This window comes from Myotis myotis, unplaced genomic scaffold (genome assembly GCF_014108235.1).
Source record: "Myotis myotis isolate mMyoMyo1 unplaced genomic scaffold, mMyoMyo1.p scaffold_m19_p_17, whole genome shotgun sequence".
Taxonomy (NCBI): Eukaryota; Metazoa; Chordata; class Mammalia; order Chiroptera; family Vespertilionidae; genus Myotis; species Myotis myotis.
Genome location: NW_023416321.1, coordinates 31,371,283 through 31,383,751, shown reverse-complemented (window position 1 = coordinate 31,383,751; position 12,469 = coordinate 31,371,283).

Sequence of the window (12,469 nt, the reverse complement as noted above, 5' to 3'; positions counted from 1 at the left end):
TGTACCTCTCTTCCTTCTTGAGCCTTGTCTAGATGCACTAGAATTTGCAAAGACTGACTTCTTTCGGATGCTCCTATTAACTGAGGTCACATGTCCCATTGGCCCACCCTCCATCCCCATTATAAACCTGAGTCAACTAGAATGTAACCAGTTGAAGGTGCAGACAGCACAGTTGGAGCAGAAAGGAGGCCAAGAAGGGAAATTCTTTGCTATCCTCTCCAGCAGCAGGGACACCAGGGACAATGTCATCACTGATGTGGACATGGACCCAGTGGAACTCTCATTCCTTGCAGATTGGAGTGTGAAATAACACAACTTTGGAAAACAACTCAAGAGAGATGAACACAGACATTCACGACAGCTTCTCTCCTATAGCTCCAAACAGGAAACCACACAAGTGTGCACCAGCAGGAGAAAGAAGGAACAGGTGATGGTGCTCCTACCATGGAAGGGCCCCAGCAACCAAAAGGAGCTGTGACACGGGAAACCTCGGTGACCTCAGATTGGACAATGAACCTGGGAGGGCATGAGGGAGTCTTCTGGGAGCTGAAAATTGTTAGGTTTAGCTGATGATGCGGGCTAGGAAAGAATTCACAACTAAGGGAACAGATGCAGTGAGGACATTTATTTCACTTTCCAAGGGAGGAGAGGGCCAGGTATTGCTAGTCAATACAGGGCAGGGAACAAGGAGTGGCTTCTGCTTTTAAAGAGAAAGCAATTGTAGTTGCTAAGCAACAAGGAAGCGGAGGTGGGTGTGGCTGGGGAGATTGTGTTGAAATTGAGCAGATACTAGGGGGGTGGTCTTAAAAAGTCACAGTTTGTTTGCTTTCCAGGGGACAGTCCATCAGATGTCCCAAGGAGGTGACTTATCACGCTTAGAGCAAATGTTATAGAGTTCAAAAGAGGCTTCTCTGAAAGGGGAGGAGGGTTGGGAGCTTTCTAGGGTACGGTCTTTTTTTTTTTTTTTAGTTTTATTCATTTCAAACTGGCCAGATGTAGTTTGCCCACGGCTGAACTAGAGACTCCATGTGAATTATCCCTGAATTGTGGAAACAGCAGGTAGGAGGAGGATGCAAGGATGTAGCTTGAGAATAGCTTATCTTGTCCCACAGGTTGAACAGAGAGGCAAACAATCTTGGGGTTTAATTACCAGGTGTTTCTCATAAACGTGGAAGGCCACAGCAAAGAAAAAGAGAGGCTTTTTTTTCTGTCCTTACAGAAGTGTGCTGGAACTTGGTCTGGTTGGTGGTCACAGCTGTTTCACCTGTGTAAAAACGCATCCAGCAAACTAGGATCTGTGCATGTTACTCTGTGTAAACGCTATCTCAATAAAGCACTGGGGGGAAACCCCCAAGCTCCCGGAGCCCAGAGTGTCCCAGGGAGACTCAGGGACACCTAGATTCTAGCAAACAATCACATAGGCCCCACCTGGAGCTTTGGAGGCGAGTCACAGTGAGTCCAACCCAAAAAGGAGAGCTGCAGGCCCTCTGCTCCCACTCTGAAGGGCGGGGCATTGTCAGCCTCATTAAGACAGGAGGGAGGTGTTAGGTCGGAGAGAGGCCAGGATCGGATACATGCAGACATGACAAGATAATGGACTTCCCCTGGAATTTCTCACAGATCAAGGTGCCAGACACAGATACCAGCTTCTTCTCCCTGAATTCACATACCCCCACACAGATAAGAACTTCATCCTGAATATTCCGCCCAGTCCCTGCAGCAGAGAATTCCTCAGCTCATGTCCCCGCCCCTCACCCAACCGCAGTATAAAAAAAGCGCCCCCCTCCCTGTTGGCGTGAATCCACGTGCCCTGTCCTTGGGGTACGTGGGTCTCCCGGGGACGCAGAATAAACCTTTTCCTTTCCTTTCTTTTCTGATTCACTGGACTCTATTTCTTGCGCCGCCTCCTGAGCCACCTAACCTAACATTTGGTGCCTTGAAACCCGGGTGGCGCGAGCACTCCCTTTGGCCGTCCCTCCACGGCTCTGGGTGCCCGCCTCTCCCTCCTCGTGGCTCTGGACCCATCAGGACCTCATCTCTTCAGCTCAGCAACTTTTCCCAGTTTGGCAGCATCAGCGGTGAGTCCCGCCCCGCCCCCGTGCTGGTCCCATGTGGCTGCCCGCCTGCCGGCATCTCTGTCCATAAACCGTGGCCACGTCAGAGATTGCCTCTCCGGACCCTTCCAGGAAGGCTCCTCCGGACCTGGGGGGGTAGCAGGGACGCCTCTACCCCGCCCACGGTCCCTCCGTCCCTCCGTAGCGTGGGTTAAACTGCTGGGACGCCAGCCTTTAGCCCCGCTACAGGCCACAGGGATCAAGCACAGGGGGAATCCAAATTCCAAACCTGACCTGAGCACACCTCTAGGGTGCTGGCTCACCGATCTGGCTAAACACGGGGCCTGTCCCGGACCTGCGTCCTTTTTCTGTAGCCCCAGTACCGTCACACCGACCTCAGTAATTTCTGCCAGCGAACTGGGAAATTTGCCCAAGTCTCTCTCTCTCTCAGTCTCTCTCTCAGTTTCTCTCTCAGCCTCTCTCCATCTCTCTGCGTTCCCCGTCCCTCCCCCAAAGTTCCTTCCGCCATTTCTCCTCCTCCTGTCCTTCCTCCTCCCTTCGGGCTGTCCCTGCGCCGTGCCGCTCCCCGCACCACTGAGCCCGCGGTGTGTGTGGTGCATGTGGGGGTGGGTTCATGTGCTGTGTGTGGGTGGCGGAGCGCCGTAATCATCATCATTGTCTCCGTGCTCTCCCACCCCCCCTTCACCAGAGGCCACCACAAATTCCCCCGGCGTAAGCCGCCGCTCTCCCACCGGCCTCATGCCCCTGTCCATCCACACTCTCCCCTCCTCCCTCCCTGCTGGACTCTCCTCCAGCCAAGCCTTCCGTCGACCCACTGACCCCGCCTCCCCTCTCCCCCCCCTCCCCCCGCCCCACCGCGGCCTAAAACTCAAACCGCCTTTCACAACCCTACCTCAGTCCCTGCATGACTCCGGCGCCGCCCAGTTGGTCTGTCTGCGCACTGCCGCAGCCGCTAAAGCCATAGCCACTGCGGGAGCTGGCAACTCAAGTCCCCTGCCGCCTCTGCCTGCTTTCCCAGTCGGTGCACACACGCATCCATAGGCTCTACCTTCCTTCTGTCCTTCCTCCTCCGTTCTGCCCCTGGGAGGTTGCAGCTTTTAAACTCAACTGCCAATACCTCTCCCAAGCCCACCCGGGCCACCTCTCCCGCGCTCTCCCCTCCCCTTATAGCCTGCCTTAGTAACCAGTACCCCACGCAGTGCCCTCTGTAAGGTCTAACTGCCCGCCTTCCTCTGTGCACTCCGCCACCATGACTGCCAGCACTTTAATTCACAGGTGGCCGACCAGTTCCCTTTGCGAGAGGTTGCAGCTGTGCTCTCTTCAGACCCTCTTAACGAGAAGCTTCCTTCTCCCCTAGAGCCCAAATCCTAAGAACGTCAGCTCCAAAACAGCCTCTTCCATTTCTGCACCCATTCTACCCCTGTCATAGTCCTGTCCAGGAACTGAGGGCATAGTCTGAATCTATGCCCCCCACTCTCTAACCCGACCTTTAAGGTCTTTCTTAGTCCTCAAACCCAGGTCCGAGATCGAGTGAAAAATGGCCTTGAAGGTTCTTAATGCCCTGGAGGAGCAGACACAGTCAGAATGGGAGGCCTGCCTTCCACAGGAGGTAGACCTGCAGACACGCCTTAGTTGTTTGTGGCCCTGAGGTGGACGGCAGCCGCCATGGCCCCAAGGGGGCTGTGAGCGGTGGGGGTGCAACGAAAGGAACGCCACCGGAGAATGCTTCAAATGCGGAAATGAAGGCCACTGGGCAATGCAGTGCCCCTGGCCCCGAGCTCCGACCAAGCCCTGCCCGGCGTGAGGTCAAAATGGTCACTGGAAGAGTGACTGTCCCTGGAAAAGTGGCGGGCCCCTTACACCTCGGCGTGGGGGGACCACCCTTCCAGTCCAGGACCACCTGCTGGCCATGTTGGAACTGGCTGAAGACTGAAGAAGCCCAGCCTCAATGACTCCAATCCCCTCGCTGAGCCTCGGGTCACAATGAAGGTAGTAGGTCACCTTCCCGGTTGACACGGGGGGCTGCCTTCTCTGTCCTGCCCTCCTTTTTAGGGCCCCTTTATCCTTCCAAGATCTCGGACATGGGTATTGACGGCAAATCCACCTGCCCTCTGGCCACTGGACCCCTTCCCTGCCTCCTTGATGATAGCATGCCCCATGCCCCTGTTAGGACGAGACATCCTCACCATCCTAGTGGCCACTCTGCAGCTCACTCTGAGCCCTTCAGTTTCCCTGCTCCTCCCACTCCTGGCCCCCTCCCTTTACAGGGACACCGATTCTCCACTGCCATGCATCCCGTCATGGGGCCCTGTTGTCCCAGACCACAGTAGCCTAGCTCAGTCTTCGCCTAGCTCAGTCGTCGCCTACCTCAGTCTTCGCTGTGAATGCCTTTTCTCCTTCTCTCCACCACAACTGTCCCCTCCTCTGAACTGAAAACTGCTCTGACCTCGCCCCATCCCCCTCCACCCTCCTCAAAGGAAAAAATGTGGCAGTTTTAAAATCAAGTGGCTAGAGGCCTGGGAACAGGCTGCGCGACCTGCTCCCTCCCTCTCCCCGCCTTTTCTCCAGCCTCCAGGTCCCTGGCTTCCACTGCTCCTTCCATTTTCCTTTGGATATCAGCGCATTTTAACGTTTTCTCCCACTTTCGCTGCAATACCTACCTCTCTCAGGCTCACCGAGTGCCTCCCACCATCCCCAAAGAAGATTCGGCGACACCATCCAGGACCGGATGACCCATCATTCCTCACAGGCTCTTACCTGGCAAGGGACCCTCCAGTTTTGCTCAGGTTTTTCATATTTTCAGGTGAAACGGACACGGAATGATGAGGGAGTCATCAATTCTACTGTCTGGATGGGAAATCCTCTAATGTCACTCTCTATTTACGAACCCTGGATCTACTCCTATGCCCACCCTCATCAACACAACTTTCCATCTACTCTCTAACATCAATCCCTCCTCCTCTACATCCTGCTGGATTTCTGTCACTGGCTTGAACCCTCATCATAGCCACTCAATTCCAACCTATTGAACCATCTAACTAAACTCTCTCTAGAAATTCGCAGCTCCTGGCCGGACCTCCTGCCCATGGCCCTGACCAAACTCCGGCTACACCAAGGAGCCCCACTTTCTTGAGCCCTTTTGACTCTTCTTGCTCAACCACCGTCTTCTTACTGATCCCCCTGCCCTGGGTACGTATCTCCCATATCTGTCTTTAACCAGGCAATTGCTCCGAGAACACGAGAACAGGTTTCTGCCCAAGCCAGAGCCGACTGACCAGGACTCCCAAGACCAGCCCTTCACCCTGGTGACTCGGTCCTCCTTAAGAACCTACAACCACAAGCCTTGGAGCCTAGGTGGACGGGACTTCACACTGTAATCCTCACAGCCCCCACCGCGGCCAAGCTGCTTGGCAACTCCAGCTTGACGACCTGTCCTGGCACCGCCTCTCCAGACTCAAGAGGACCCCGGAGCAGCATGACTTCTATAAATGTGAGGTGTTGGGCCCCACTAAGGTCTGCCTTAGCCGCCCTCCCCTCCTCCTTCCTTCTCCTCCCTGCCGTGTGCAACCTACACCCACCCCCACCCGCTTATGTGTGGAGGTTCAAGGTCCATGAAACCTACTACCAGAACGGCAAACAAGTCACCCGGCAGCGGAACCCAGACAGGTGTAATCAAGATGTCAACACCTATGGGGTTGCCACAGAAGAGACTATCATACCACACCGCAGCCAGTCTCACCAAGGCCAGCCCAGGTACCTTCTTTTGGTGCAACGGCACCTTAAGGAACTGCATGAACTCCTCTGACCCCGGGCCTTGCTTCGTGGTCACAGTAGTTCCCCAACTAACCTTGTATGGAGAGTCGGAGCTCACTGGTTGCTCCCTCCATCCCATCCCTGGACCCGCTGGGCTGCCTTCCTCCCTATCATGTTAGAGGTGAGTATCGCTGCCTCGGTAGGCCTCACTGGGGGGCCCTCGGGAACAGTCTGGTCACTGCTCAGTACTTTAATGACAAGCTCCAGTTAGCCCTGGAGTCTACTACCGCCTCTTTTTAGCCTCCCTACAGTGACAAGTGACATCAGTAGCCCAAGTAGCCCTGCAGAACCAGCTCGCCTCAGACCTTCTGACTGCAGAAAAAGGAGGAACCTGCATATTCCTTCAGGAAGAATGCTGTTATTACATCGAGTCGAGTAGTGGAACAAAACGTAACGTACAGACCCTGACTAAGCTGACTGAAGAACTACATGCAGGACACTTCCAGGACAACTCTCCTTCCGGCTGGTTCCAAAGCCCCTTAGCCACCTGGGTCCTACCCATGATAGGGCCCCTGATTCTCATCTGTGTTCTTTTTTCTCCTAGCCCCCTGCCTCCTCAAGTTCATCCGCTCCCGGATCGCGGAGATGTCACAAGTGACTGTGAATCAGCTCCTGCTCCATCCCTACACGCGGCTCCCCTCCGACCTGCCTCTGCCAAATCCTGGCCTTTAACTGCCCCCACTTCGCCGCCCGTGGTCAGCTGGAAGTAGCTAGAAAGAGTCGTAGTCCCCTATCACCAAAAGGCCGGGATGTTAGGTCGGAGAGAGGCCAGGATCGGATACATGCAGACATGACAAGATAATGGACTTCCCCTGGAATTTCTCACAGATCAAGGTGCCAGACACAGATACCAGCTTCTTCTCCCTGAATTCACATACCCCCACACAGATAAGAACTTCGTCCTGAATATTCCGCCCATTCCCTGCAGCAGAGAATTCCTCAGCTCATGTCCCCGCCCCTCACCCAACCACAGTATAAAAAAGGCGCCCCCCTCCCTGTTGGCGTGAATCCACGTGCCCTGTCCTTGGGGTACGTGGGTCTCCCGGGGACGCAGAATAAACCTTTTCCTTTCCTTTCTTTTCTGATTCACTGGACTCTATTTCTTGCGCCACCTCCTGAGCCACCTAACCTAACAGAATGGAATTACTCCTTAAAAAAAAAAAAGAAAAATTTTTGTCATTCATTACCATTTATTTTACATGAAACAATTTTCAAAGAATACATTAAAAACCATCTAGCCCTAGCCAGTTTGGCTCAGCAGACAGAGCGTCAGCCTTGGGACTGAGGGGTCCCGGGTTTGATTCTGGTCATGGGCACACACCTCAGTTGCTGGCTTGATGCCTGGCCTGGTTGGCACACATGCGGGAGACAACCAATCAATGTGTCTCTCTCTCACATCAATGTTTCTCTCTCTCTGTCTCTCCCCTTCCCTTCCAGTCTCTCTAAAAATCAATGGAAAAATATTCTCAGTTGGGGATTAACAAATAATAATAATAATAATAACCATCTAGATAGTGATTCTATTGAATTTCAAATATTGAGAGTGTGACTCAAAAGGGACCACATGCTAACCTGACTAGCTCAAGGAAGGGCCTGCATGGCAGCCTCGGAAACTCAGAGACCTAAAGTAACCACAAAGAATGGTCTGAAGTTAACATTTTTAAATTAAAAATCAGTTTATGGTGGGAAGTCATGTCTTAGGCTGGCACCTCACCTGGGAAGATCAACAATATATTTGGACTCTAATGCCCCAGGGATATACAGAAAATCCCACCTATTTCTCCCAGATATTAAAAGCTGATCTAAATTTCCTAGAGTTTCCATTCTAATCCAGCATGTAGATGATTCATGTTCTAGGACATTACTAGACTCTCCAAAGGACACAACTTACCTACTGCAGCAGCTAGCTATAAAAGGACATAAGGTCTTGAAGGATAAGGTTCCATTTTGCTTACCTCAAGTAAAATGCTTTTGCCACCTCATATCTAAAGATGGGCTACTGATTCACCCTGAAAGACTTAGAGGAACCCTATCTTTCCCTCTTCCAAAAACAAGAAAGCAGCTTGGAGGATTCCTGGGGTTGACTGGATATTGTATAAATTGAGTTCCAAAATTTTCATTGATAGCCCAGCCTCTATAGGCCCTATTCAAGTCAGACCAACCCGCTCCAATCCAATGGAGCCCTGCAGGGAAACAAGCTGTAGAGGCTCTCAAGGAAGTGCTGTCTGAAGCTCCTGCTCTGGGGCATCTGAGCTATACACCTCCCTTCTTCCCTTTCACATATGAAAGTAATGGAAATGCTTTAGGAGTCTGACTCAGAAACATGGAGATCACCACAGACCTATAGGGCATTATAGGCAGCAACCAGACTCAGTGGCAAAAGGGTTCCCACCCTCCCCAGCTGTAGGAGGTCAATCTCTGCTACAGCCATGTTATGTGAACAGACAGAAGAGATGGTTATGGGCTCTCCTTTAAGTATTTATGTTCCTCATCTGTTGAATCTCTGATGAATCTCAGATTGGGCTGTTCAGAAGATTCTTGAGTCAAGGAAGCCCAACCAACGACGTGACGCCATCAGACTTCACCTGAGATACCTATAGATTTGGGTGAATTCTCAAAGGTCCCCAAATATATCGAGGTTCCTGGGCCTTCCTTGCTCACCTGGCATGGCTGTGGGGAAATCTGTAAGCAAGGTACCAGGCTGAATTTTCCAAGGGTTTTATTGGCTCCAGAAAGTCCTCACCGGGGAGAGGACACTGCCCCTGGGAGGCCCCAGGGCACCCGCTTCCTGTGCGAAGGGGAGGCTCTCCGTCCATGTGGAGAGCACAGCACAGGGTGACAGGCAGGAGGAGAGGTGAACGAGTGAAATCTACCACCTCGGGCCTCCCAGCCATAAGACTAGCTCCCTGGCCTTAGCTTCCTCAGTGACAATGACACCGTCAGGAATGTGTCCCCCTAAAGAGAGGGGCCAAAGTCAGAAAGCGGGGGTCAGAGGAGCAAAGTCTGGCATTGGACCCCAACGTCCTGGAGAATGTGAGCGAGCCCGACACTTGGGGATGAGGAGACCGAAAAGTAAGAATTAGGAAGTTTTTCCTATCAAAGCTATAGTTTAGATATTAACTCCATTTTTTTTAATATCCCTTTATTTTGTGCTCAAATCCACCCAGTACTCGCTTTCTGGAAAAGACAAAGGCATAGCTCTCCCCCATTTCTGGCAGACAGTTAAAGTCCAACAGGCCAGTTAAAACCACAGATATTCCTGTAGGAGACAAGACATAGTTTTGCACCATTTCCGCGCAGGCATTTGAAACAGCCCCCACTTGTAACGTGCACTGCCCTCTTCATACAAACCCAGCAAGACAAGTTGTTTTCCTTAGGTTGGATCAAACAATTGAATTGATACCCCTCCCCTAGGAACCGACCTTTAGGCCACTTCACAATGGACATCCCACTTGCCTAGACTACAGTCCATTTGCTAAGACCATTATCTCTCCCCTCCGGACTTCCCAGAATCCGGACCTGCACAGAGAATTCTCCGCCCAGAAAAAGCCCACCAAAAGTCCTTTAAAAACCGCTGACTCCTGTCACTGGATGCTGGTGCCATTTGGGGGCTCGGCCCATCTGGTATCCAGATGACCTGATAAATTCATAATTCTTTACCCCTTTGGCCTCATGTGTTCCTCGTTTGGTGACCCTAACAGTCTTATCACATCCACTTCACAGAGACAGGCAAAGAGAGATCAGTCACCCAGCTAGGAAATGGGGAGCCAGAGTTTGAACCCACATCTACTGGTCCCCGGGGAATCTGTGAGACTCACCACCTCACTCAGGGTGATTGGCGGCTCTCCTAGCACCTCCCAGTATAGGACCCCAGGGGACTGCAGTCATGGGCTTTTCTCTAAATGAATAAGTGGCCTCTGGGCGTACATCCGTCTTTGGTGGACTTAGTCACTGTGAGCCTGTAATCCACCTGTGGGTATCAGGCCTGGGTGAGAGGGACTGGACTCTGGTGCATAGTTAGTTTATAGGATTGAGTCACCATGGATGCTCTTTGGAGGGTGGTGAAGCAGAGGCTAGAGACCCTGTGCCAGGTGAAGTTCAGGGCTGCTGGGTGGGGCAGTGGCAGATCCTGGAGTTGGGGGAAGCCAGAGCTCAGAGCTGGCCTTTCATCTCCAAGTGGGGTCCACCCAGCTGTCCAAAGCGAAACTTGCCAAAGTCAGGTGGGAAGTCAGGCATCCTGTCCCATCCCATTTCTAGGCACAATTGTGTTGAGTAAGCTGGATCTTTCTGAGTGTCTGAAGGATGCAACCAAAGTGCATGTCCTCAGAAATTAGCTAGCAAAAGAGCACCACTATGTCTTGTCTTTGTATTTTTGAAAACCTGGGACAAGCCTGGGCCTTAGCAAGTGTTGGGGGGGATAGATGGTATGGCTGAATGGATAAATGGGCATAGTGACAGATGGATGGTTGAATTAATAAATTAATAAGAGAATATATTAACTCACCTGCAACTTTCTAGGTCCAAGTCTTTGTGAAAGGCACTGGATGTCATTATTACATCATCATTATTGCTAATTATCATGATTCCAGACACCCCCATAGCCATTATCCTGTGGCTGTGCCTCACTAACTTGGCTCACATTTTCTCACTCAATTCTCACAACATGATGCTATTCTCGTTTTACAGAGATTATATATGGGGACAAGATCCCACAACTCTAAAACAAACACCCAGTCATAGCATCCAGTCAAGATTTGAAACCAGGTTTGTATGATTCCAAATGAGATTATAATAAAGATTTGTCTCCTGCCCCAAAGTTGCTGACAAGTTAGATCAATGCGACTCACTGGCCTGAATCCTTCCAGGACAGGAAATATTGTCTCTCTAGGCGGGTAGTCTTAGCACCCTGGACAGCACCTGGTACTTCAAAGTGTTGAAGGAGGGAATGCATGAGTCAGCTTCCTCATCTGTGAGGTGGGCAAAGTACTAGGTGATAGACACTTGCAGGAATGAAATGAGAAGTCAAGTTGAGTGGCCATCTTGTCAGGCCTTGAAGCCCACCCTCTGGTGGCCACCCTGGTAACTGCAGCCTGCTGGGTCTTGCAGGGCTCCAGAGAGGCCACATGACCGGGATCAGGCCCACTTCTATTGGGAGGAGATGTTGGAGATGGCCCGGAAGGGGGTGCTGCATGAGGTGCACACAGCCTATTCTCGCCTGCCTGGCCAGCCCAAGGTAATGGGGCAACTGCCTGTGCAGTGGGAGGAGTATTAAAAGCACAGACTATGGTGGGTGCCCTGGCTCCCCACACACACGCCCCTCACATCTCTGAGCCTTCATCTCCTCAGTTCTAAAAGGTAGGCAGTTACTGTCAGAGCGATGCTGGGAAGCTCTTCCATTCACTCTTCCAGGAGAAGAGACAGGCCCTGAGACCTTCAGGACTAAGTCAGGGCCACATGGTGGCTTAATCCCTGGGGCACAGCCAGCTAACAGTCCTCTCCCAGATACACAACTACCTGAGAAGAGGTGGTTCAGGCCGGCTCTATGCACAACCACAGTGAGGCTGGAGGACGGCCACTAGGCCCACCATGACCCCTTACGCCTGGGGAGTTGAGACAGACTCTTGGCTCCCCCCGAATGAACTTGTCCTATGAGGGATCTTCCCAGAGTCAGTGCTCCATGCCCCATCACTGGCAGCCTGGATTGACTTCTGGACTTCTATGTCACTGGGGAGCCAGGGCTGTGTGCCATGCTCTGCATTACAATGGAGAGCCCACAGACAGTCTGACTGAGAGAATCCCTTTTCTGGGGTGTAGGCAGGTGGGCCTCAGAGCCCTGGGCAGGGCAAGTGGCTTGATGGATGCCTCTTTGAAGCATGGTGAATGCAGAGTTCATCAGGACCCCACTGGACCACTCATTCCTCAAGGGCAGGGCTGTGGCCACCATTCATCTCTTCAGGCTCAGCCCAGCCCTGGGCTGGGCAGGGTGCCAGTGCACCTACTCATGCTGAGCCTGGTCCCCGTGCAAAGTCCTGCCTGGGAGGATGCTCAGCCTGCAGCCCATGGCACCCCCTCGCAGCCTCCTGATGGCCAGCAGGCCTGACTGCACACTTGGCTGCCCTCCCCACCCAGCAGCTGTGTTTCCCTACAAGATGAAGAAGGATGGGGCAGCGGGGCAGCCTAGCGATCCCAGAGCTCCAACAGCCCACAGGAGAAGTTAAAGGTGCTGCCGAGAATTGCAGGATGGAGCCAACTCTCCATTATCTGACGTCACAGGGTCCGGGGAGATGGTGGGAAATTATATCCCCAAGTCTCCTGTCTTATTTCCCCATGTCCTTCCCCTTTACTTGACTTGCTACCAAGTAGCAGCCTGCACTGAGTGGAACCTCTTGTCTCCTTGGAGCCCACCCTTCCCGGGCTCATGGGGAACTGGGTTGTCGTCCCTGGTCCCTTGGAGCAGGGATCCTCAAACTACGGCCCGTGGGCCACATGCAAATACAAATATTGTATTTGTTCCCGTTTTGTTTTTTTACTTCAAAATAAGGTATGTGCAGTGTGCATAGGAATTTGTTGATAGTTTTTTT